The sequence below is a fragment of the Canis aureus genome, chromosome 5 (genome assembly GCF_053574225.1).
Source record: "Canis aureus isolate CA01 chromosome 5, VMU_Caureus_v.1.0, whole genome shotgun sequence".
Classification (NCBI taxonomy): Eukaryota; Metazoa; Chordata; class Mammalia; order Carnivora; family Canidae; genus Canis; species Canis aureus.
Genome location: NC_135615.1, coordinates 5,907,293 through 5,932,230, shown reverse-complemented (window position 1 = coordinate 5,932,230; position 24,938 = coordinate 5,907,293). Strand labels below are relative to the sequence as shown.

General features: G+C 42.2%; 1 protein-coding gene and 1 pseudogene across 9 annotated transcripts in view; both read right to left on the bottom strand.

The window, feature by feature from the left end:
• LOC144313633 (ankyrin repeat domain-containing protein 26-like) overlaps positions 1–24,938 on the bottom strand; it is a 212,726-nt gene that overhangs the window by 163,196 nt on the left and 24,592 nt on the right. The window lies entirely within an intron of this gene.
• LOC144313632 (DNA (cytosine-5)-methyltransferase 3A pseudogene) lies at positions 21,157–24,435 on the bottom strand (annotated as a pseudogene).

Genomic DNA, 24,938 nt, shown 5'->3' with positions numbered 1-24,938 from the left:
AACTTTTGGTTTTAGCTCCGGATGATCTCACGGTCATGAAGACAGACGCCCACATTAGGCTCCATGCTCAGGGTGGATTTTGCTTGAGATCCACGCTTTCCTTCTATTCCTCCCCTCCCATGACCTTCTCTTTTTCTTTTTACAATAAATACATCTTTTATCATTTACAAAATAAAATAAAATCTCTCATCTTAGGAGTGCCTGGCTTGCTCAGTCTGTAGAGCATGTGTCCTTAAATGTCCAGCCCCATGATGGGTAGAGAGATTACTTAAAAATGAAAGCCTTAAAACCTAAATACATAAAATTTCTCATCTTGCTCATACTGGGCAACATGGAGTCTTCTTTTTTAAGATTTTATTTATTCATGAGAGACACAGACAGAAAGCACAGACATAGGGAGAAGCAGGTGCCTCACGGGGAGACCAATGTGGGACTCGATCCCAGAACTCTGGGATCACTCTCTGAGCCAAAGACAGATGCTCAACCACTGAGTCACCCAGGAGTCCCTGAAGTCTTGTTAAAATTGAAAAGATCCTGAGTAGACTATGTCTGCTACATAACTTGTGTTCAGGTTTGTCTGAGAAATAAATGGACTGAAAGAATACATAAATTTATTTGGAGAATATAAATAATAGTGAAAGGGAATAGAAGGGAAGGGGAAAAAATGGGTAGGAAATATCAGAAAGGGAGACAGAACATGAAGACTCCTACCGCTGGGAAACAAACTAGGGGTGGTGGAAGGGGAGGAGGGTGGGGGTGAATGGGTGACGGGCACTGAGGGGGGCACTTGACGGGATGAGCACTGGGTGTTATTCTGTATGTTGGCAAATTGAACACCAATAAAAAATAAATTTATTATTAAAAAATTCATTTGGAGAGCTCTGTAGTTTTTAAAGATTTATCTATTTCTTGGAAAAAGAGAGAATGCAGGAGTGCGGTGAAGGGCAGAGGGGCAGAGAGATAGGGAGACAATCTCAAGCAGCTTCCCCATTGAACATGGAGCCCAACAGGGTGCTCAACCCCACAATCCTAACATCATGACCAGAGCCAAAATCAAGAGTCTGATGCTCAACAAACAGCCACCAAGGCACCAAGAAAGTTCAATATTTTTAAAGAAAACTTTTGTGAAGTAAACTAATATTTTTGAAATAGCAATAAAATGTGTATTTGCTATTTTTTAATTTTTTTTCAGAAGAGGGATACAACAAAAATTCTATAAGGTTTTGCAATACCATTTGTATTTTTTATTTTTTATTTTTATAAGGATTTAACCAAAATAAAATCATTAACCGTTCACTTATTAGATGTTATAAAGCTGCACATAATAAAAACATATGTATAGGTCATCCCCCGTGGCGCAGCGGTTGAGCACCGCCTGCAGCCTGGGGTGTGATCCTGGAGACCCAGGATCGAGTCCCACGTCGGGTTCCCTGTAATGGAGCCTGCTTCTCCCTCTGCCTGTGTCTCTGCCTCTCTCTCTGTGTGTGTCTCTCGTGAATAAATAAATAAAATCCTTAAAAAAATAAATAAAAATAAATAAAACCGTATGTATATATTTAATGTATGCGTAATACAACCTACAATACAGATAAAAATATTCCCCTTAGTTCTGAAGAGGCTAAAGGTTGTTAGAAAATACCAATCCTCTCCCATCAATTTTTTTTGAATAGGAAGAGGGGCGCTTAGGTGACTCAGTTAGGCATCTGCCTTTGGCTCAAGTGTAGGGGTCCTGGGATCGAGCCCTACATCATCAGGCTCCCTGCTCCATGGGTTTCTGCTTGTTGTCCCCCTGCCCCTCCCTGCTGCTTGTTTGCCTGGTCTCTCTCTCAAATGAATCGATAAAATCTCTTTAAAGTAAATAAGTAGAAACTATTTTTTGTCTACACAAGATTCATATTCTTGTTCTCCTGGATTAGTTCATTGATAATAAACCTTTCTTAGAATTTTTATGTATCTTTCCTATAGAAATCACAGATTTTAAGAAAATGAAAAATCCACTTAGAATCCAAATGTTTGAAGATAACTAATTTTATATTTGCACATCTTTTTGGCTAACTCAAAACCATTGTCTGCTTATATGTATGTATCATCAAAACAATTTTTCACTCATTTAATGATCCAAAGTACAGCTTTGCATGTTAATGTGTATCAATTATCTCTGCCACATTCAGTGGTCACATAGTAGTCCAGCCTCTGGATACACTGCCATTTACAAATACAGGCCATTAAGTGACTCCTTAATACACTGCTATTGTAAATAGTGCTGAGAATAGCATATTGTATATTATTTATTTCTAATTATTTCCTAAAGATATTTTACATCAATAAGCTTCATGGCTCAAGGAAATACTTATTTTTCAATGTGGTACATAACCACCAAACTATCTGAAAAGTCCAAAACAACTTAAATTTTAAGTAGTATAAGTAACATCATTCCTTATCTTCACAAAGCTTGAGATGGAAAATGGGATTTTATGCCTCTTTTTAAAATATTTTATTTATTTGAAATTAAGAACACCAGCAGAGGGGAGGGGGAAAGAGAAAAGCAGACTCTCCACTGAGCAGGGAGCCTCACCAGGGGCTAAGCTCCAGGACCCAGAGATCATGACCCTGAGAGGAGGTCAGAAGAGGCCAACTGACTCAGCCATCCAGGGGCCCCTATCTCATTCCTGTAATAACTTCCCTGTAAAACGAAGATGTTCTTTTTCTCCAAAACATATGTTGTAAATATTTTGCAAGTACATTCTCTTTTATTTTGCTAATATTACTTTCTGATTCAGAGGCGTTTTTTTTTGTGTCTGTGGCTGAATCAAACTCCAGAATTTTTGCTTTTAATGTCATGAGCCCCTCTACTGCTCGCCCCGACTCCTCCCGCCCGCCTCAAAAGCCCTGTTACCTGTTCTTCCTGTCCCTTTTATTTAAGTCATGTAAACCAAAAACCAGCAACTGCTGTATCTCCTGCATTTTTTCTGTATCGCCCTCAATCACAGCTCTGTGGATTCCCCGGAGATCTTGATATCTGATGTGGTATCCGGGACCGGGGCTGTGGAAGCTGTCAACAGTCATAGTCATAGGCGGCGACCTGACCCTCAGAGGCCTGAGGTTGAAGCCGAAGCGCAGCAGGCCCCACCCATTCCGCGCTGTAGATCTCTTTTCCATAATGAAGCCGACAGGCTTCAGTGACACAGGTTTCACCGCCTCTAGTGCGATACACTCCCGCGCCAGCAATAAGGCAAGTGGGCCTCGCCTCAATGTCTCAGGGACTAAGCCCAACGACTTAGAATCTTCCTACGCAGAACCAGTGTAACCTAGCAACGCTGCTAAATGCGAATGCGCCTGCGCACCTCAGAAGCTGGCATCCCTGCGCATGCGCACAGAGGGCAGTGGCCAAGGGTGCCCAAAGCATATATGCGAGGAGGCCCAAGCCTCTCAAATCTCTGAGATCCCCTGTGAGCTGGCTGGCTTCCCTTTAGAAGTTGGTGGGATGACTGAGAATTTGGGGACATTTGCAAAATCCTCTGGGGTGTGGAAATGTAGTCTTCTGGGCCTGTGAGTGGCTCAGTGGTTGAGCATCTGCCTTTGGCTTCGGTCATGATCCGGGGTTCCTGGGATCAAGTCTTGCATCGCACACCCCACAGGGAGCCTGCTTCTCCCTCTGCCTATGTCTTGCCTCTCTCTCTCTCTCTCTCTCTCTCTCTCTGTGACTATCATAAATAATAAAAATTTTTAAAATTTAAAATAAAAAAAATAACATCACTCATTGAGCCCTGCACCACGCAGGGGGCTGATCAGCTCCCCCAAGTGCCCACACCTGAAAGTCAGCACAAAGGCCCCTCCACCAGAAGAATTGATATCAATCAATTAATAACCAAATTAATAACCAAATTTAAGACATACTTAGATAATAATACACTTATACTTGGTGACTTCAATCTAGCGCTTTCTACATTTGATAGGTCTTCTAAACACAACACCTCCAAAGAAACGAGAGCTTTAAATGATACACTGGACCAGATGGATTTCACAGATATCTACAGAACTTTACATCCAAACTCAACTGAAAACACATTCTTCTCAAGTGCACATGGAACTTTCTCCAGAATAGACCACATACTGGGTCACAAAACAGGTCTGAACCGATACCAAAAGATTGGGATCGTCCCCTGCGTATTCTCAGACCATAATGCCTTAAAATTAGAACTAAATCACAACAAGAAATTTGGAAGGACGTCAAACACGTGCAGGTTAAGAACCCTCTTGCTAAAAGATGAAAGGGGAAACCAGGAAATTAAGGAAGAATTAAAAAGATTCATGGAAACTAATGAGAATGAACATACAACAGTTCAAAATCTTTGGGATGCAGCAAAACCAGTCCTGAGGGGGAAATACATCGCAATACAAGCAGCCATTCAAAAACTGGAAAGAACTCAAATACAAAAGCTAACCTTACACCTAAAGGAGCTAGAGAAAAAACAGAAAATAGATCCTACACCCAGGAGAAGAAAAGAGTTACTAAAGATTCGGGCAGAACTCAATGAAATCGAGACCAGAAGAACTGTGGAACAGATCAACAAAACCAGGAGTTGGTCCTTTGAAAGAATTAATAAGATAAACCATTAGCCAGCCTTATTAAAAAGAAGAGAAAGAAGACTAAAATTAAAATCATGAATGAGAAAGGAGAGATCACTACCAACAGCAAGGAAATACAAAGGATTGTAAAAACATATTATGAAAAAAAAACATATTATGAATAGCTATACGCCAAATGGACACATTTCTAGAAAGCCACAAACTACCAAAACTAGAACAGTAAGAGATAGAAAACCTGAACAGGCCAATAACAAGGAAGGAAATTGAAGCGGTCATCAAAACGCTCCCAAGACACAAAAATCCAGGGACATGTGGCTTTCCCTGGGGAATTCTATCAAAAGTTTAAAAGAAGAAATCAGGGGATCCCTGGGTGGCGCAGCGGTTTGGCGCCTGCCTTTGGCCCAGGGCGCGGTCCTGGAGACCCGGGATCGAATCCCACGTCGGGCTCCCGGTGCATGGAGCCTGCTTCTCCCTCTGCCTGTGTCTCTGCCTCTCTCTCTCTCTCTCACTGTGTGCCTATCATAAATAAATAAAAGTTTAAAAAAAATTTTTTTAAAGAAGAAATCATACTTATTCTACTAAAGCTGTTTGGAAAGATAGAAAGAGAAGGAGTACTTCCAAATTCATTCTATGAGGCATCACCTTAATTCCAAAACCAGACAAAGACCCCACCAAAAAGGAGAATTATAGACCAATATCCCTGATGAACATGGATGCAAAAATTCTCAAGAAGATACTAGCCAATAGGATACAACAATACATTAAGAAAATTATTCACCATGACCAAGTAGGATTTATTCCCTGGACACAAGGCTGGTTCAACACTCGTAAAACAATCAATGTGATTCATCATATCAGCAAGAGAAAAACCAAAACCATATGATCCTCTCAATAGATGCAGAGAAAGCATTTGATAAAATACAGCATCCATTCCTGATCAAAACTCTTCAGAGTGAAGGGATAGCGGGAACCTATCCAGAAAAGACCATATACTGGGTCACAAATCAGGTCTGAACCGATACGGAAAGATTGGGATCGTCCCTGGCATATTCTCAGACCATAATGCCTTAAAATTAGAACTAAATCACAACAAGAAGTTTGGAATGCACTTTGCAATATAATTCAAATTAGAAACCAAAGATGCATATCAATTTCGTTAACTAGTGACACTCAAATTTTTGTCTTCTGTAGAATTTGTAACATACCAATTTAAATGAAATTTATAACTAAAATTTATTCTTTTCCCTCATTTTTTAAAATAAATTTATTTTTTATTGGTGTTCAATTTGCCAACATACAGAATAACACCCAGTGCCCATCCCGTCAAGTGCCCCCTCAGTGCCCATCACCCATTCACCCCCCCCCACCTCCCCTTCCACCACCCATAGTTCGTTTCCCAGAGTTTGGATTCTTTATGTTCTGTCTCCCTTTCTGATATTTCCCACACATTTCTTCTCCCTTCCCTTCTATCCCCTTTCACTATTATTTATATTCCGCAAATGAATAAGAACATATAATGTCTGTCCTTCTCCGATTGACTTATTTCACTCAGCATAATACCCTTCAGTTCCACCCACGTTGAAGCAAATGGTGGGTATGTGTCATTTCTTTTTTTTTATAATAAATTTATTTTTTATTGGTGTTCAATTTCCGAACATACAGAATAACACCCAGTGCTCATCCCGTCAAGTGCCCCCCTCAGTACCTATCACCAATTCACCCCCCCGCCCACCTCCCCTTCCACCACCCCTAGTTCGTTTCCCAGAGTTAGCAGTCTTTATGTTCTGTCTCCCTTTCTGATACGTCCCACACATTTCTTCTCCCTTCCTTTATATTCCCTTTCACTATTATTTATATTCCCCAAATGAATGAGAACATATAATGTTTGTTCTTCTCCGACTGACTTACTTCACTCCGCATAATACCCTCCAGTTCCATCCACTTGAAGCAAACGGTGGGTATTTGTCATTTCTAATGGCTGAGTAATATTCCATTGTATACATAGACCACATCTTCTTTATCCATTCATCTTTCGATGGACACTGAGGCTCCTTCCAGAGCTTGGCTATTGTGGACATTGCTGCTAGAAACATTGGGGTGCAGGTGTCCCGGCATTTCATCGCATCTGTATCCTTGGGGTAAATCCCCAACAGTGCAATTGCTGGGTCGTAGGGCAGGTCTATTTTTAACTCTTTGAGGAACCTCCACACAGTTTTCCAGTGTGGCTGCACCAGTTCACATTCCCACCAACAGTGTAAGAGGGTTCCCTTTTCTCCACATCCTCTCCAACATTTGTGGTTTCCTGCCTTGTTAATTTTCCCCATTCTCATTGTGGTTTTGATTTGTATTTCCCTGATGACAATTGATGCAGAGTATTTTCTCATGTGCGTGTTGGCCATGTCTATGTCTTCCTCTGTGAGATTTCTGTTCATGTCTTTTGCCCATTTCATGATTGGATTGTTTGTTTCTTTGCTGTTGAGTTGAATAAGTTCTTTATAGATCTTGGAAACTAGCCCTTTATCTGATATGTCATTTGCAAATATCTTCTCCCATTCTGTAGGTTGTCTTTGAGTTTTGTTGACTGTATCCTTTGCTGTGCAAAAGCTTCTTATCTTGATGAAGTCCCAATAGTTCATTTTTGCTTTTGTTTCTTTTGCCTTCGTGGATGTATCTTGCAAGAAGTTACTGTGGCTGAGTTCAAAAAGGGTGTTACCTGTGTTCTCCTCTAGGATTTTGATGGACTCTTGTCTCACATTTAGATCTTTCATCCATTTTGAGTTTATCTTTGTGTCTGGTGCAAGAGAGTGGTCTAGTTTCATTCTTCTGCATGTGGATGTCCAATTTTCCAGCACCATTTACTGAAGAGACTGTCTTTCTTCCAATGGATAGTCTTTCCTCCTTTGTCGAATATTACTTGAACATAAAGTTGAGGGTCCACTTCTGGATTCTCTACTCTGTTCCATTGATCTATGTGTCTGTTTTTGTGCCAGTACCACACTGTCTTGATGACCACAGCTTTGTAGTACAACCTGAAATCTGGCATTGTGATGCCCCCAGCTATGGTTTTCTTTTTTAAAATTCCCCTGGCTATTAGAGGTCTTTTCTGATTCCACACAAATCTTAAAATAATTTACTCTAACTCTCTGAAGAAAGTCCATGGTATTTTCATAGGGATTGCATTAAACATGTAAATTGCCCTGGGTAACATTGACATCTTCACAATATTAATTCTGCCAATCCATGAGCATGGAATATTTCTCCATCTCTTTGTGTCTTCCTCAATTTCATTAAGAAGTGTTCTATAGTTTTTAGCCCACAGCAAATATAATTCTCAATGGGGAAGCACTGGGAGGCTTTCCCCTAAGATCAGAAACAAGACAGGGATGTCCACTCTCACCACTGCTATTCAACATAATACTGGAAGTCCTAGCCTCAGCAATCAGACAACAAAAAGACATTAAAGGCATTAAAATTGGTAAAATTTATTCTTAAGGCTGACCGTGAAGACCATTTAATTTATTAGCATTTGGCTGAACTAAACACAGAAAGGACAAGGAGAAAAAAAGAGTTGTGGCTGCAATACTACAAAAGAAAAGAAATCCTGCAATCTGCAAAGGAAACAAGTTACAATTAAAATGCTAATTGCAAAAAAAGTGAAATATGTAATACACTGTTTGATACATGATAGGTCACTTCTTTTGGCTAAAAAGGATAAAAATCAGACGATATGGTGGGGGTGTGTGTGAGTTACATGTTATACTTTGATACTGAAAACCCTTGCTTGTTAAGTCAAAATAAGCTCATGAAATTCATTAAGAAAACAAAGGAATCTGAAAGTAACATAGAGATACTGGCCCTCTGTCTTATTAGTGCTGAGAGAGAACACGAAATGGACAAGGTCTGACCCAAGATGGCACACTATCCTGCTATTATATTACTCCAGAATAATCACATCAAAAAGTGAGATCTGGGGATCCCTGGGTGGCTCAAGGATTTGGCGCCTGCCTTTGGCCCAGGGCGTGATCTTGGGAGTCCTGGGTGATATCAAGTCCCACATCTGGCTCCCTGCATGGAACCTGCTTCTCCCTCTGCCTGTGTTTCTGCCTCTCTCTGTATCTCTCTCTCTCATAAATAAATAAATAAATAAATAAATAAATAAATAAATAAATAAATAAATAAATAAAATCTTTAAAAAAACCATTAAAAACCAGTGAGGTCTTTTAGTTCATGCCAGCCTTTCTCAGGCCTCACCCCAGCAGTTAGAAGGGGAGTACGTGTCTATCAAGAAAGACCTAATAAAAGATACATAGTTTTTTACAAGAACATAAACCTTAACTTTTTACAGTGCAACTCCCAGACCAAGAGCAGCCACTTAAAAAGAACTACATGGAAAGTTAATTACATCTGCTTTACCCTCTACATCACTAAGCTATACTGTCAGAAAAACAGATTTAAAATATAACATGGTGAAGGCACTCATCAGAATTAAATAGGGGAACAATGGTCATAAACAACTCGCAAATGTTAGTGGCACGTGACACTGGAGATTGATTACCTCACTCCTACTCTGTGGACACATGTCCTCTGGGAACTCTGCTCCCCATTTCCACACTCCTGGGCCCCCGTGCGAGAGCTTCTACCATTTGGAACAGCACCTGTGACCAACGGGGAGTGCACGGGTGGAGAAATGTAGCAGACAGTGCGCTGGCCCTCAAAGACTTCTGCCTTGCAGTGACACACTTTACTTCTTTTCACATTTCATTGACTAAAAAGTCACATGACCATAAGTAACATAACCTTATATGTGTCTGTGAACAGCAAATATCAGACAGTATACAGCAGGATGGATAGATGCTTACAACAATATACAAAATTCTTTTTCATTCCAAGTGAATCGTCTGAAAGAAATTTTAGGTCATACACACAAAAGCCTATGATTTCACTTCTGGCATGCAAGGTAGGTACCACTATTATCATCATTCACATATAAGGAACAGAGGTGCCACGAGGTCAGACAATGAGGTATTATCATCACACTGTTGGCATGATATTCTTGGCACAGCCAGAATCCAAGTCCAAGCAATGTAGCTCCACAGCCCCGGCCCTGAACTACCACCACAGATGTGTGTGCACCAGAATGGAGAGCCCGGGGATCTGCACACACGGAATACTCCTTACTACACCCAATTGACCATATAGCTAAGGCACTCCAAGAGAGGTGACTAGACAAACATAATGACAATGAAATGACCTCAAGGATGAAAGACAAAGGAACAAAAGAAAAAAGAAAAGAGGCAGCGAAAGGTCCACACTTGACCTGGATGAATAATGAAAGGTGTCCTGGAGGTTGCAGGATCCCTCCCTCTAGAAATTACCTTTAGTGCCTTGAGCCTCACACCAGACTCTCACTCATTCAATGAGTGGTAGCTGAGTGCCTAAGGGACCAAACTAAACTTCAAGGAGTACTACTCAGTCCCTCCTCCACCGAAATCAAATGGAGCTGGTGACAAAAGTTCACTTGTAATTCTATGCTAGATTCTGGGACACATATTCCTGTGATACTGTGAATATGGTGGTGATGTCTCCAAGTCAGCCCATAAAAGCAGGTTTCAATCCATCCTATGAGGGGTGTCTGGGGGGCTCAGGCAGTTAAGCATCTGCCTTCAGCTCAGGTCATGATCTCAGAGCCTCAGGGAGGAGCCCCACATCAGGTGCTCAGCGGGCAGTCGGTCACCTTCTTTCTCTCCCTCTGCCACTTCTTACCTGCTCATTCATTCTCTCTCTCTCTCTCGTAAATGAATAAACTGTTTTAAGAAAAAAAATCTACCCTGTGAGATTCTACCTCAACCTTGACTTTTCTTCCAACAGAACTTGTGTTTCTATAGCCCTTTTCACACAACTCAGAGAAGCGTGGACCTAGCCTCTGTACAATCGCCACATCCCGTTCCATCTCGGCCCTGAGGAACAGGCCACTCCCTTTTACCATCTGGGTCCACAATGAATTGTGGTCAATGTACTCTGAGAACCAATGCAGAATGTCAGGCCCACGCTCATGACCAAACACCTTCCCGGCAACAGGACATGAACTACCACCTACCCTGGCAATAAAACAAGGGTTCTGAAAACCACACAGTCCAGAGACTGAGGAGATAACGGGAGATGAAGCGGGGTACTGCTAACGCCAACACAAGGCTCGGCAAGCCAGTCACCTCCGGTCACGTACAATCACCTGTAGGATGATTTGGCAAAGCTGAATACAGTGGGAGACACATGTTCATGCCCCAACAAATCCACTGTTAGGTAGAATAGCTCAGGAGCTTGTAACTTCCCTACTAGAATTCCTGGTCTCTGGAGATGGAGAAAAACAGGAATCACCTCCACAAGGGAAGTGAGAACTGCCTTCCTGCCTCCACTCATTCCAGGCAATCAACTACCTGCTCTTATGTGATGCTCAGGAGGAAACATCCCACGTGCATTTTTGTAGAGCAAATAGACTCCTGTTATTAAATTAGGAATCGATCCAAAAGTAAGGTGACTGTTCTGCAACGAAGCATGGTTGAATAAACACTTAAATCTCACACTAACTTTCAGAAGGCAGCTGATGTGTTACGCTGAACACAGACTACCTCGGTAGGAGACAGCCCCATCAAGCAACCATTTCGGGACATCTGTAAGAAGAGAAACTGAGCATTTCCAATGACAACCTGGCTCCTAATCACTCAGCCCCAGTCCCACACAGATCTCTAAGAAGGGCTACATATGGCCTCTGTCTTGAGAGTGTGAATTACAAAGGCAACTGTTTACTCAGGGTCTCAGGAATTCCTATCTTTGGCAGACTTTACCTGTTTCTGTGCCAGAAAAAAATGTCAACTATAACGTAAGAAATAAGGTTGTCTGCTTCCTCCAACACAGCTGGCTGAACAATTACCTTGGACTGCCCAAGGAGCATTACCAGCTTCTGATGCCCAGGTCTCCACTCTGTCAGACCAGGTGGCCATGGATCATTTGCAACATCTGGCTATCTTTTCCCTTTCCTCCCACCAAGGCAAATAGGACTGCAGAGGCAAGTAACATAACCACCCCAACCGGGTTACTCTGAACCTAACACCACCTCTCCCCTTTCGAACAGTACAATTTGTTTCTAACAAGCCCTGTACCCCCCCAAGTATCTTATAAAATATTCTTTTGAATCTCACTTACTACTATGTAAATCTCACCTTCCCTCCCCCACTACTTTGCTTCTCGTTGCTTCTAGACTCAAATAAAAGAGGAAACCAAAGGCCTGCACAGAAAATAAGTTTATAAAACCACTGCTCAAAACATGATCTCTCTGTCTTTCTCTCTCTCTCTTTCTCTCTTTAATAGCTTGGCTGTATCAATTATCTTGGAAATAACTTTTTTCCAAGCAACACTCATGGTGCTAATTAGTAAGAAAATTGGAATTACTGAAGGATGAAGATCACACATAAACTTCAAATTGGTCTTTCATTTTCTAATGTTTCCTACTTGGAAATATAAATATAAATAAATTCTTGTTAATAGGTTACCTTCTGAGCATCTGTTCAAGACTTACTTGTAGACTCAGACAAAGAAGACTTCCACTTTTAAAATTCTACCTAAATCGCAAGTATTAAAATCTTCACAAATTCACATGAATATCGAGATTTAAAATAAACTAATTATCCATCATATCTTCCTCCCTCTGGTCAACTACCCTGTCCACAACTTTGTGTGTTTCATTAAAAACAACATTCCAGGCTATCTTTTCCAAAGGAGAAACTGAATATTTCCAATTACAAATATAATTTGGCAGGGAGTTGGTATTCAAAATACACAACGAATTCTTTACAAACCAGCAATAAAAATAAGAACCAAATGATAAAACTAGGTAAAGCGAGACTTTTGGTTTCAGCTCAGATCATTAGGGAGAATGAAAGTCACAGAGCAAACTGCCTCTCGGAAATCAGAAAAAAACAGAGGAATAGAGAGATTCATGGCCAAGATCAGCTTAGCAAAGCAGAAGCCGGTGGAGCCAGAAGCTTGTAGGAAAACAAAAATGGTAACTCTGATGAATTGATGGTGACTGGATGCGGAAGTCTGAGAGTCAAAAACCTCCTGAGCCCCAGTCCTAGGGGAGGAGGCCCCTGCACGTTCCTTGCACCAAATTCTCATAGTGAAGACTGGAGAAAAATCCCCTTGGGTTTGCAATAGAAGAATAGAGAAACAATCATTTTGAAATACGTTAAGTCAAGAGCTTTTTCCGTAACCGAGGCCTGCCCTCTGAGAAAAGCAGCTTTAAATAGAGCCCTATTGGACCTGGGGAAAGAGCTGTAAGGTGAACTCCAGCCCCTGCTAGCCTTCCTGACCCAACTAAGGAAGGAGGGGAAAAAAGGAGGCTAAGAAATGCTTATAGGAGTCAGCAGAGCCCAGGACTCAGGCCCACTAAATAACGGACACTTAACCATCAAGATCACAAGAACAACTCCCCACCAACGGGGTGCCAGTGAAACCACAGTGGTCATAGCTGAGAGATGCACATCAAAGACCTCAAGAGAGTTCCTTAAAGAGCCAGAGGAGGAGGCAGGGAACGGGAGAGACACGAAGGTTTCCGAAGCCTCTGACACTGACAGCTATAGCAAACATTCAACACAACCTAACCTCTAGCTGGCTTAACATAAAAGCTCACACTAAAAGCTGGATTATATCAGTTCCTATTACCCAATAACTATGTCCAATTTTCAACAAAAATAATTACAAGACATGATAAGAGAGAAACACAGTTTGAAGAGATAAAGCAATCATAAGAATCAGACTCAGATATGACACAGATTTATGGAAGCAGGAGAAATACGGAGATTAAAATAAGTATGATGAATATGCTAATGCCTTAGCGGATTAATATGCTAATGTGAGATGGAAACTCAGAGAGAATTAAAGTGAAATGCGAGAAACCAAGAACAGTGTAACAGCAATGAAGGCTGCCTTTGGACGTGGCCAAGGGAAAAATCAGTAAGGTCGAAAATATGTTCATGGAAATTCCCAAAAGTGAAATGCAAAAAGAAACAAAATATCCAATAACTGTGGAACAATGCAAAAAGGATAGCAAACACATGATGGAAAACACCAGAAGGAGAACAAAGAGAGGAAGGAGAAGAAATATTCAAAGTAATAATAGCTGAAAATTCTCCAATATTAATGATAAAACACCAGACCACATACCCAGGAAGCTCAGAGAACACCAAACAGAATAAATGCCAAAAAGATCTACATCTTGCACTAATACTCAAACAGCAAAAACCAAAGATAAAGATACTGAAAAGAGCCAGAGGGGAGAAAAAAGCACCTTATCTACAGAGGACGAGGATAAGAAATACATCAGACACCTCATCAGAGATCATGCAAGCAAGAACAGAGAGGGTGCAGGTAAAAAAAGGTTAAAAAGAAAAACCCACCACCTAAGAATTCTGTAGCTGGTGAAATTGTACTTCAAAAGTGAAAAGAGGACCCCTGGGTGGCTCAGCAGTTGAGCGCCTGCCTTCAGCCCAGGGCGTGATCCTGGGAACCCGGGATCGAGTCCCATGTCCGGCTCCCTACATGGAGCCTGCTTCGCCATCTGCCTGTGTCTCTGCCTCTCTCTCTCTCTCTGTCTCTCATGAATAAATAAATAAAATCTTAAAAAAATAAAAATAAAAAACAAAAAAGTGAAAAGAAATAAAAACAAAACACTCAAATAAACCCAAGGAATTTACTGCTCAGCAGACTTGTCTTGCAAAAAGTATTAAAACCAGCGTGCTGAGTTCTTAAGGAATATGACAAAGTGAAGTCAATTAAAGCAATGTTATAAAGGATGGGGAAAAAAGGAATTGAATATATTCTCCTATAAGGCAACTGCACTACCTGTGAAAAGGTGTAATGTTATTTCAGAGTGGACCTGGATTAGTTAGAAATGAATATAACAAACTGTAGGGCAAGCACAAAAAATTCTTTTAAAGAAGTATATGGGGATCCCTGGGTGGCGTAGCGGTTTGGCGCCTGCCTTTGGCCCAGGGCGCGATCCTGGAGACCCGGGATCGAATCCCACGTCGGGCTCCCGGTGCATGGAGCCTGCTTCTCCCTCTGCCTATGTCTCTGCCTCTCTCTCTCTGTGTGACTATCATAAATAAATAAAAATTAAAAAAAAATATTTAAAAAAAAAAAAAAGAAGTATATGGACAGGGTTGTCTGGGGGCTCGGTTGGTTCAAGCGTCTACCTTCAGCTCACGTCATGACCCCAAAGTCCTGCAATAGAGCCCTGCATTGGGCTCAGTGGGGAGTCTGATTATCCTTCTCTCCTGCAACTTCCTCCCCCTGCTCCTTCTCTCTCTCTCTCTCTCTCTCAAAACTAAAATCTTTAAAAAGAAAAAGTATATGAATATGCTAAGAAAGAATGGAATCCCATAAAATGTTAAACTAAAAGCAGAGACGGAAGAGAAAGAGAGGGTGATAAAAATATAAAAAAGAACAACTGTAATGAGTGAAAATCAGTTGCAAACATGGTGAATATTAACCCAACTACAGCAACAATTACCTAAAATGTGGATGGTCTAAATATGCCAATTAAAACAAGAGACTGGAGGTGCCTGGATGGCTCAGTGATTGAACATCTGTCTTCCGCTCAGGTCGTTAATACTGGGGTCCTGGGATCCAGTCCCACATAAGGCCCCCTGCTCAGTGGGGAGCCTGGTTCCCCTCTGCCTAGGTCTCTGCCTCTCCTTCTATGTCTTTGGTGACTAAATAAATTAAATCAAGCAAGCAAGCAATCAAACCAGAGACTGCAAGAGCAGATAAAAAGATCCAACTATATGCCGTCTACAAGATACCTACTTTAAATAGAAGTACAGGGATCCCTGTGTGGCGCTGCGGTTTAGCGCCTGCCTTTGGCCCAGGGCGCGATCCTGGAGACCTGGGATCGAATCCCACGTCGGGCTCCCGGTGCATGGAGCCTGCTTCTCCCTCTGCCTGTGTCTCTGCCTCTCTCTCTCTCTCTCTCTGTGACTATCATAAATAAATAAAAAATTTTAAATAGAAGTACACAGGTAGAAGAGAAGTAAAGGAAGGGGGAAAGAAACCAGGCCTACACCACCCAAAAGAAAGCTGAAGAACTCATATCAATTTCAGACAAGGCAGATGGCAGAATGAGGAAAATTCTCAGGGATAAAAGAAGGTATTACACAGTGAAAAAGGGATCAATTCTCTGAGAACACAGAACACTCCTTACTGTGTATGTATGTGCCTAACAAGAGAGGGTCAAAATACATGAGGCAGAACTGATAACATCCAAGGAGTCATGGATAAACACACTAGCACCTTTAGAAACTTCTATAGCCTTCTACACAATAATTGACAGACCCACTAGGCAGAACATCAGTGCGGATACAGTTGAACACAACAGCACCAACTAGTCTAACACTTCATCTAACACAGCACTACACAGTCTTCACAAACTCACGCAGAACCAGACAGACCACATCCTGGCCATAAAACACACTGTAACTATCTAAAAGAATGGAAATCACACACCATTAGCTTAGACCACATGGAGTTAAGTAAGAGAAATACAGCAGAAGAATCTCCATACATTTGGAAATTAAATGAGTTAAAGTTGAAGCACTGAAATTTTTAACTATTCTGAACTAAATGGAAATACAACTTATGCAAATTTGTGGAAGGCTGCAAAGGAGTGGTTAGAGGAAGATTTCAGCATTGAAGGCATATGTTAGAGAGAGAGAGAGAGAGAAGAGAACACTAAAATCAGTAACTTAAGCTTCTACCTTAGGAAACAAGAACAAGAAGAGCCAGGAGAAGAAAAGGAAGAATAAAATAGAAATCTGTGGAATTGAAACAGGCAAACATGGCTAGGTGGCTCAATCGGATAAGCATCTGAATCTTGGATTTGGCTCAGGTCATAATCTCAGGGTCATAAGACTGAGCCCTGAGTCAGGCTCTATACTCAGCAGGTGAGTCTGCTTGAGATTCTCTCTCTCTCTCTTCCTCTCCTTCTCCTCTGCTCATTCTCTCTCTCTTTCTCAGAGGAAAGGAAAGGAAAAAGGAAAAAGGAAAGGAAAGGAAAGGAAGGAAGACGCCCAGTTGGCTCAGCGGTTGGGTGCATGATCCTGGATTCCTGGGATCCAGTCCCACATCCAGCTCCCTGCATGGAGCCTGCTTCTCTCTCTGCCTATGTCTCTGCCTCTCACTCTCTCTGTGTCTCTCATGAATAAATACATAAAATCAAGAGGGAAGGAAGGAAAGGAAGGAAAGGGAAGGAAGGGAAGGAAGGGAGGGAGGGGAGAGAGAGAGGAAAACAATTGGGGAAAAAAACAACAAAGTCAAAAGCTGGTTCTTTAAGATGATTCATAAAATTGGTAAACCTACAGCCAGGCTAGCCAAGAAAAAATGAGAAAAGAGACAAATTACTAATACCAGAAATGAAAGAAGAGTCGTCGCTATGGATCCCACGGAGATTAAAAATTAAAGGTAACGATAATCCTATGCCCTCAAATTTGAGGATTTACATGACACGCACCAATTCCGTAAAAGACACAAGTAACAAAAACTCCTACACAAAGAGAAATAGGTGATCTCAATAGGCCTATACCTAAAGAGAAATTAAATCAATAATTAGTAACCTTCCTCAACAGCAAGCACTGAGCCCTGACGGCTTCACTGGCAAAAATAAGAAGATGACATTATACCAATTCTCAAACTCTTTCAGAGAAAATAAAAGAGAGGCTGTACTTCCAACTCATTCTATAAGGCCAGCCTTATCCTACTATCAAAACCAGATAAAGACAGCAGAAGAAGGAAAACTATAGTAGTCTATACTTTTCTATAGAGATATAGACTACTATATAGTCTATAGACATATAGACTACTATATCTCTTATGAACAGAGATGAAAAACTCTTCAAAAAAATTTGAAAAATTTCAAATCAAATTCAACAACATATAATATGGATGCTATACCAAAACCAATGTTTTTTTTTTTCCAGGAATGCACAGGCTGTATAATATGCAGAAGTATTAGTGTAAGCCATCACTCCAACAAGATAAAAAATATCTATTTGATCATATCAACAGATGCCAAACAATTATTAAGAAAAATCCAACACGTATTCATGATAAAAGTTACCACCAAACTGGGAATAGAGGGGACTTCCTCAACTTGATAAACATGTATAAAATACCTAGAGCAAACCTACTTAATGGTGAAAAACTAGATTTCCCTCTAAGATCAGTAACAAGGCAAGGATATTCCCCTCTTACCACTAGTAAAGATTCAGTACTTAAGAAGAAGTCCTAGCTAATCCTCTAGGAAGGGAAAAGAAAAGAAAAGATTTACATATGGGGAAGGAAAAGGTAAAACTGCCTTTGTTCAGAGACAACATGACTATGTATGTAGAAAATCCTAAAGAAACACGAAAAAAACTCTGGGAACTAGTAAGTGATTATAGCAATGATTCAGGATGCAAACTTCATGTACAAATATCAATTACTTTCCTATATACCTGTGTTCTATGAAAGAGAGAAGAAAAAGGCTGACAAGTCCACCTTGATGAGAAATGGCTTCTTAAGGGGACTTATGGACAGAAGTGTGTCTTGGGAGGCTGAAAAATTAGTAGATCTCCACAACCCCACCTCCAGTGAGACCTGTTTTGGGGCCCAAGAAGCTGGCGGGTAACTGCTGGAAGCCCACCCAGGAGGAAATGCTTGAAAATCATAATCCTATCTCTAGAGCAGATGAAGGACATTCATGGGTGTACTTAAGGGTGTGACCAGACAAAAAGAAAGAATATGAGAGGGACCTGTGCTCCAGAAGGCTTCAGGCCACAGAGAGCCATCAGCATGGTGGGTCTGCCCAAGATAGCATTGTTCACACTGCCAATGAACAATGGGAATTTGAAATTAAAAACAAAATACCATTTACATTAGTGCCCAATCTAACAAAAAGTGTACAGAATCTCAATTCGTATAAAACTCAGCTGATGAGGAGCCCGGGTGGCTCAGCGGTTTAGCGCCGCCTTCAGCCCAGGATCTGATCCTCGAGACCCAGGATCAAGTCCCACGTCGGGCTCCCTGCTTCTCTCTCTGCCTGTGTCTCTGCCACTCTCTCTCTCTCTCTCTCTCTCTGTGCTCTCTGTGTCTCTCATGAATAAATAAATATTTTTAAAAACTCAGTTGAAAGAAATCAAAGATGATCTCCATAAGTAAATTCCATGTTTACGGACAAGAATATATAATATGATCAAGATGTCAATTCTTCCCAACTTGGTTTATATATACAACACAACCCCAACCCAAATCCTAGCAAGTTATCACATATATATGACAAACTCATTCTCAATTTTACATGAATAGGCAAAAAAAAAAAAAAAAAAAACAGAACAGCTGACACAATATTGAGAAATACAAAGTCAAAGGACTGACACCAACCAATTTCAAGATTTCCTATAAAGCTTCAGTAATAAAGACACAGCAGTATTGGTCAAAGAACAGAAAAACAGGGATCCCTGGGTGGTGCAGCAGTTTAGCGCCTGCCTTTGGCCCAGGGCGCGATCCTGGAGACCCGGGATCAAATCCCACGTCGGGCTCCCGGTGCATGGAGCCTGCTTCTCCCTCTGCCTGTGTCTCTGCCTCTCTCTCTCTGCGTGTGTGTGACTATCATAAATAAATAAAAATTTACAAAAAAAAAAAAAGAACAGAAAAACAGATCTGTAGAACATAACAGAGCTCAGAATAAAACCCACACGAATACAATCAACTGGTCTTTGGCAGAGGAGCAAAGACGATTCAGTGAAGAAAGGCCAGTCTTTTCAAATACTGATGCTAGACAACTGGATATTCACATGCAGAAAATCTTTGAATCTAGGCATAGAACTTATCCCTGTTCACAAAAATGAACTCAAATTAGATCACAGAACTAAATATAAAGACAAATCTGCACAATTCCTGGGTGACTTTGAGCATGGCAAGGAGTTTTTCCATGCAACTCCAAAAGCCCAACGTATGAAAGAGAAATTGCAAGGTTGGACATTATTAAAATTAAGAACTTCTGTTCTGTGAAAGAAACCGTTCAGAGAATGAAGAAACAAGCCACAGACTGGAAAAAAAATATTTGCAGAACACGTATCTAATAAACGACACGTATCCACAAAAGACAACTGTTAAAACTCAATGATAAGGGAAAAACACAACTCCCTTAAAAATAGGCAAAAAATGGAAAAGACACTTCTGTAAATCTAAGACTGTTCTAAAAAGAAGTCTACTATTTCAAAGGTATCTAATGAGAAAACTGTCCAAAGAATCCAAAAAGACGTTTCTGCAAAGATGATACAAAAATAGCCAATAAACACACAAAAAGATAATGAACTTCATCAGTCATCAAGGAAACGTAAACCACAGCAACAAGGAGGTATCATGTCCCACCTTCTTCTAGAAAGGTGAGAACAAAAAAGTCAAACAAAAGCAAGTGTTAGCTAAAACAAGTGTTGGTGGGGCACTTCAGCGGCTCAGTTGGTTACACAGCCGACTCTTGATTTTGACTCAAGTCATGATACCAGGGTCGTGTGAGATTGAGCCCCAAATCAGGGTCTGTGTTCACAAGGAGTCAGCTTGAGATTTCCTCTCTGCCCCTCTCCCTCACCACTGCCCACCTCCCTGCTCGCTCTCTTGCTCTCTCTCTCAAATAAATAAAATCTTTTTTTAAAAAATAGGGTTAAAAAAAAATAATAATAAAAAATAAAAAAAAATAAATAAAAAAAATAAAAAATAGGGTTGACAAGCATACAGAAATCAGAAGCCTCACACACTGCTGGTGAGAATACAAAACAGTGGAGCCACCTTGGGAAACTGCTGGTTCTTCTAAGTGTTAAACACAGACTTAGCACTTAACCCAGCAATTCCGCTCCTACATACATGGCCCCCAGAAATGAAAATATGTCCACATAAATACCTGTATGTGAAGGTTCCTTTTTTTTTTTTTTTCATTTTGTATTTTTTTTTTCTCCAGGTGGGGTTTTTAACGGTCACTTTCCCACACTCTGGATAATTTCTGATCCCACCACAAGGAGCCCTTGAATTGGCTAATGTGAGAAACTGGGAATGAAGACCCCTTTTAACTGCCATCTTGCCGAGGGAGTCTCCTTTTTTTTGGAAAAAAAAATCGAAAGGTTATTGCGTGAGCCTGGATGAATCCCACTCTCAACCCTCCACGGTCCGACCCACCCCATCTCACCTCATACCCGTTTTTGGCAGGGAGAAGCAGGAGTACGTGGTCCCGAATTCTCCTCCTTCACCTTGTTAAACACTAGAGGGAAAGCCCGCCATGAATGGCAACGATTCACCTTCAAGCTGCCTCCCTTCATCCAACGTTAAAACCCTTTGCACATAAGGCAACGTGGAAGCTGATGTTTTTACTCACCTCGCTGTTTTAAAGCACCATTATGAAGTCAGGTTGTACAGTAACTAACAGTACCTTTTATATATATCTCATATCTGTCATTTATATATATATACACACACACACACACAAACTGGAAGAGGTAACAGCAGCTTATAGAAATGGATCTTCTTCAAGGTTTCCTGTGTGGTAAGCACCTGAAATACTGCATAAAAGGGTCTTGTGTGATGTGTCTCCCTGCTGCTCATTGGGCTCTGTTCTGCATGACCAGGAATGGTGCTGGCAAGAGAGCTCAGCGGCTGGAAGGAAAGTCTGCTGCTGAGCGTCACTATTTTCCACCCCCTGCTTGTGCTCCTATCTGATCAGGCTAGAGAAGACAACAAAACATACATAGTTAGAAAAAACTCCAATATATAGATTTCTGTAGAATTTCCTTTTTTTTCCCTCCTGTCCTTCCTCTGCAAGGTATTGTTGCTATGTCCTGTTACTGGTTTTTGCTGCAATAAACCCTCTTTGTTTCAATCACAGCAAGAAACAAAAATCCAAACAGAAACCCCTCTGAAAAGAGTAGAAAACAAAAGGTTTTACCTACAAAAAGGGGAGGGGGAGACAGGAGGGACCTTGGTTTTGTTTTTAAAAAGGACTGAAGATTAACATTGAAAAATCAGGAGATGATGTGCAACCCTTTGTGCAAGGCAAAGCCCTCTGGTACTTCCGCCTCTGGTTTTGTTTTAAATTTCCTTTTTCTCTTCTGCGTGCGGATACTTCTCTCCATCTTCATGTTGTCAGTGTTTTGCTGTGTTTTGTGTTTTCTTGTTTAACTTTGTGTCACTACCTCAGTCTGCCCTCATGTCCCTTACACACAAACAAAACATTCCTTCAGCAGAGCGAAGAGGTGGCGGATGACCGGCACGCTCCACGACCGGCCCAGCAGTCTCTGCGTCGCCAAGTGGCTCATGTTGGAGACATCAGTATAGTGGACAGGGAAGCCAAACACCCTTTCCATTTTAGTGCACCGTAAGATGTCCTCTTTCTCATTCATGAAGACGGGGACATGCTGGTCTTTGCCCTGCTTTATGGAGTTCGACCTAGTAGTAATGGTCCTCACTTTGCTGAACTTGGCTATCCAGCCGTGCTCCAGACACTCCTGCAGCTCCAGCTTATCATTCACAGTGGATGCCAATGGCCTCCTGTTCATACCAGGAAGGTTCCCCCAGAAGTAGTGGGCCCTGTGTGCAGCTGACACTTCTTTGGCATTAATCATCATAGGGTTGGACTCGAGAATTCGCGAGATGTCCCTCTTGTCACTAATGCCCATGGCCACCACATTCTCAAAGAGCCGGAAGAAGGGGCGGTCATCTCCCTCCTTGGGCCGCGCATCATGCAGCAGGTGGTAGAACTCAAAGAAGAGCCGGCCAGTGCCCTCGTAGAGTCCTTTATGGGCAGGATTGATGATGGAGAGACCATTGCAAGGACTGCCCCCAATCACCAGATCCAATGGGCCCCACTCCTGGATATGCTTCTGCGTGACGCTGCAGACGTCCCCAACATACATGATCTTCCCCACCGTGATGGAGTCCTTGCACACCTCGGAGGCGATGTAGCAGTCCACCTGAATCCCCAAATCCTTCAGCACCAGAAGCCCTGTAGCAATTCCATCAAATAGAGACAGCACCCGGATGGGCTTCCTCTTCTCAGCTGGGACAGGCAGGTAAACCTTCATAGGGTCAAATTCCTGGTCGTGGCTGTTGGTGAAGAACATCTGGAGCCATGAGGGCCAGTCGTCCCGCTGCCGCAGTAGCCCGTAAGTGCCCTTGTGCCCACACATGTAGCAGTTCCGGGGGTCCTCCTTGATGGCTGCCAGGTGGCCCCCAGCCCCAATAAGAGATCCACACCCTCCACACAAAAACACCTGCAGCAGTTATTGTTCCCACACATGAGCACCTTGCCCCCCACCCCCCACAGCAAATGGTGTGGTAGGACTGGTAGCTGTCATCATCATGGTGATACGTATGCACACTCCAGGAAGCAGTTCTTACAGTTTTGGCACATTTCTCCAACAAAGAGAGGGTGTTCCAGGGTAACGTTGAGGCTCCCACAAGAGATGCAAATGTCCTCGATGTTCTGGCACTTCTGCCGCACTTTGTACACCAGCTGCTCTCTTGTGCGTTCATCAATGATCTTAGGCTTCTCAGTCGTACTCTTTCGGGGCTTTTTGGCTGGGGGGGGTGGTGCATAGGCAGCTGCCTCAGGTTCGACCCACATGTCTGTGTAAACTTCTTTGTAGGGGTTCTTCTCTTCTTTGGGTGGCTTCAGGCCCTTGGGGCCAGAAGGCTGGAACCCTCCGAGAGACCACTCGATCATCTGTTTGTTCTGCACCTCCACGGACTTGGCAGTGTCGCTCTCATCGCTGTCGTGGCACGCTGGGAACAACTTCCCCGCATGGCTACAGGCCACCTGCAGGACTTCATAGATGGCTTTGCGGTACATGGGCTGCTTGTTGTATGTGGCCTGGTGGAAAGCACTGCAGAAGGAGCTCAGCGGCATCAACTTCTCAACACACACCATCAAGAACTTGCCATCTCCAAACCACATGACCCAGCGGGTGCCTTCAGCTCCTCAGCTCCGGCCTGTCATCCACCAAGACACAATGCGGCCTGGCCACCAGGAGAAGCCCCGACGTTTCCCCCACACCAGCTCCCCAGTGCCAAAGCCCCGGCCGTCCTCGTAGGCCAGCTCATCATTGGCTGCTTTGGTGGTGTTCTTGTCCCCAGCATCTGCCCCCACGGGCTCAGGTGTGGTGGCCACAGTGGGGGATGCAGGGTTGGTGGGCTGCTGCATTGCAGGAGGACTGGCCTCCTCCACCTTCTGAGACTAGCCAGACCCCTGGTTTTCTTCCACAGCATTCATTACTGCGATCACCTTGGCTTTTCTTCTCAGCCCATAAGGCCACGTGCAGCCCCTCTATGTAAAGATTCTTAGCAGCATTATTCATCATAGGCAATAGGTAGAAATGACCCAAATGTCCAAAGCTGGATAAAGAGGTTAACAAAGCTGGTATATCCATAAATACTACTGGGCCATAGAAAGGTATGAAGTATTGCTACATATTATCATGTGGATTAAGCTAAGTGACAGGAGCCGATGGCAAACAAATCTACCCACCATATGATTCCATTTACATGAATTGTCCAAAACAGGTAAATAGAAACAGAAAGTAGATTAGTGGTTGCATAGGGCTGGAGTGAGGAAGGGTCAGAGGATGAAGGATTAGCGGTAGACAGCTACATGAGACAGGGGTTTGTTGGGAGGAGATGAAATTATTCTAGAATCGTGGAGGTGGCTGCATCACTTTGTGCGTACACTTCACATCCTTGCACATATACTTGAGATGGGTAAACTGTCTGATATATGTCTCAATAAAGTGGTTACAAAGAGTTACTATCTAAATGTTGATGACACCCCAATCAGAGTTGCGAGATTTCACAAAAGGAAATATAAAAAGACAGCACAGTTCATACGTCCACTAAAAAAATAAATAAATAAATTACTGTTTCTCTTAAGTTCAAATTAAACTGGATGCCTTGTATTTTATCTGGCAACCCGACTCCCAAGTCTATTACCTACAACCTAGAACTTACTAATTATCCTCAAGATCCACGTATCCAACTACACAGTAGGAAGTTCTACTTGGTTAACTGCCAAATAGCAAATGAACATAAAACTAAAATCACCTTTCTTATGAGAAGATATTCAATTATGTCAGAAGTGGTAGGTCAGGGCTTGTGCAGGTCTCTGGAGCCCTCTCTCAACCCCCGATGGCCTGGCATCAACAATCTGGTGGTTGGATTAGTGGATGTGGTGTCTAGGAGCTGAGGTTTAACCAACACGGGGGAGGAGTTTCAATATGTTG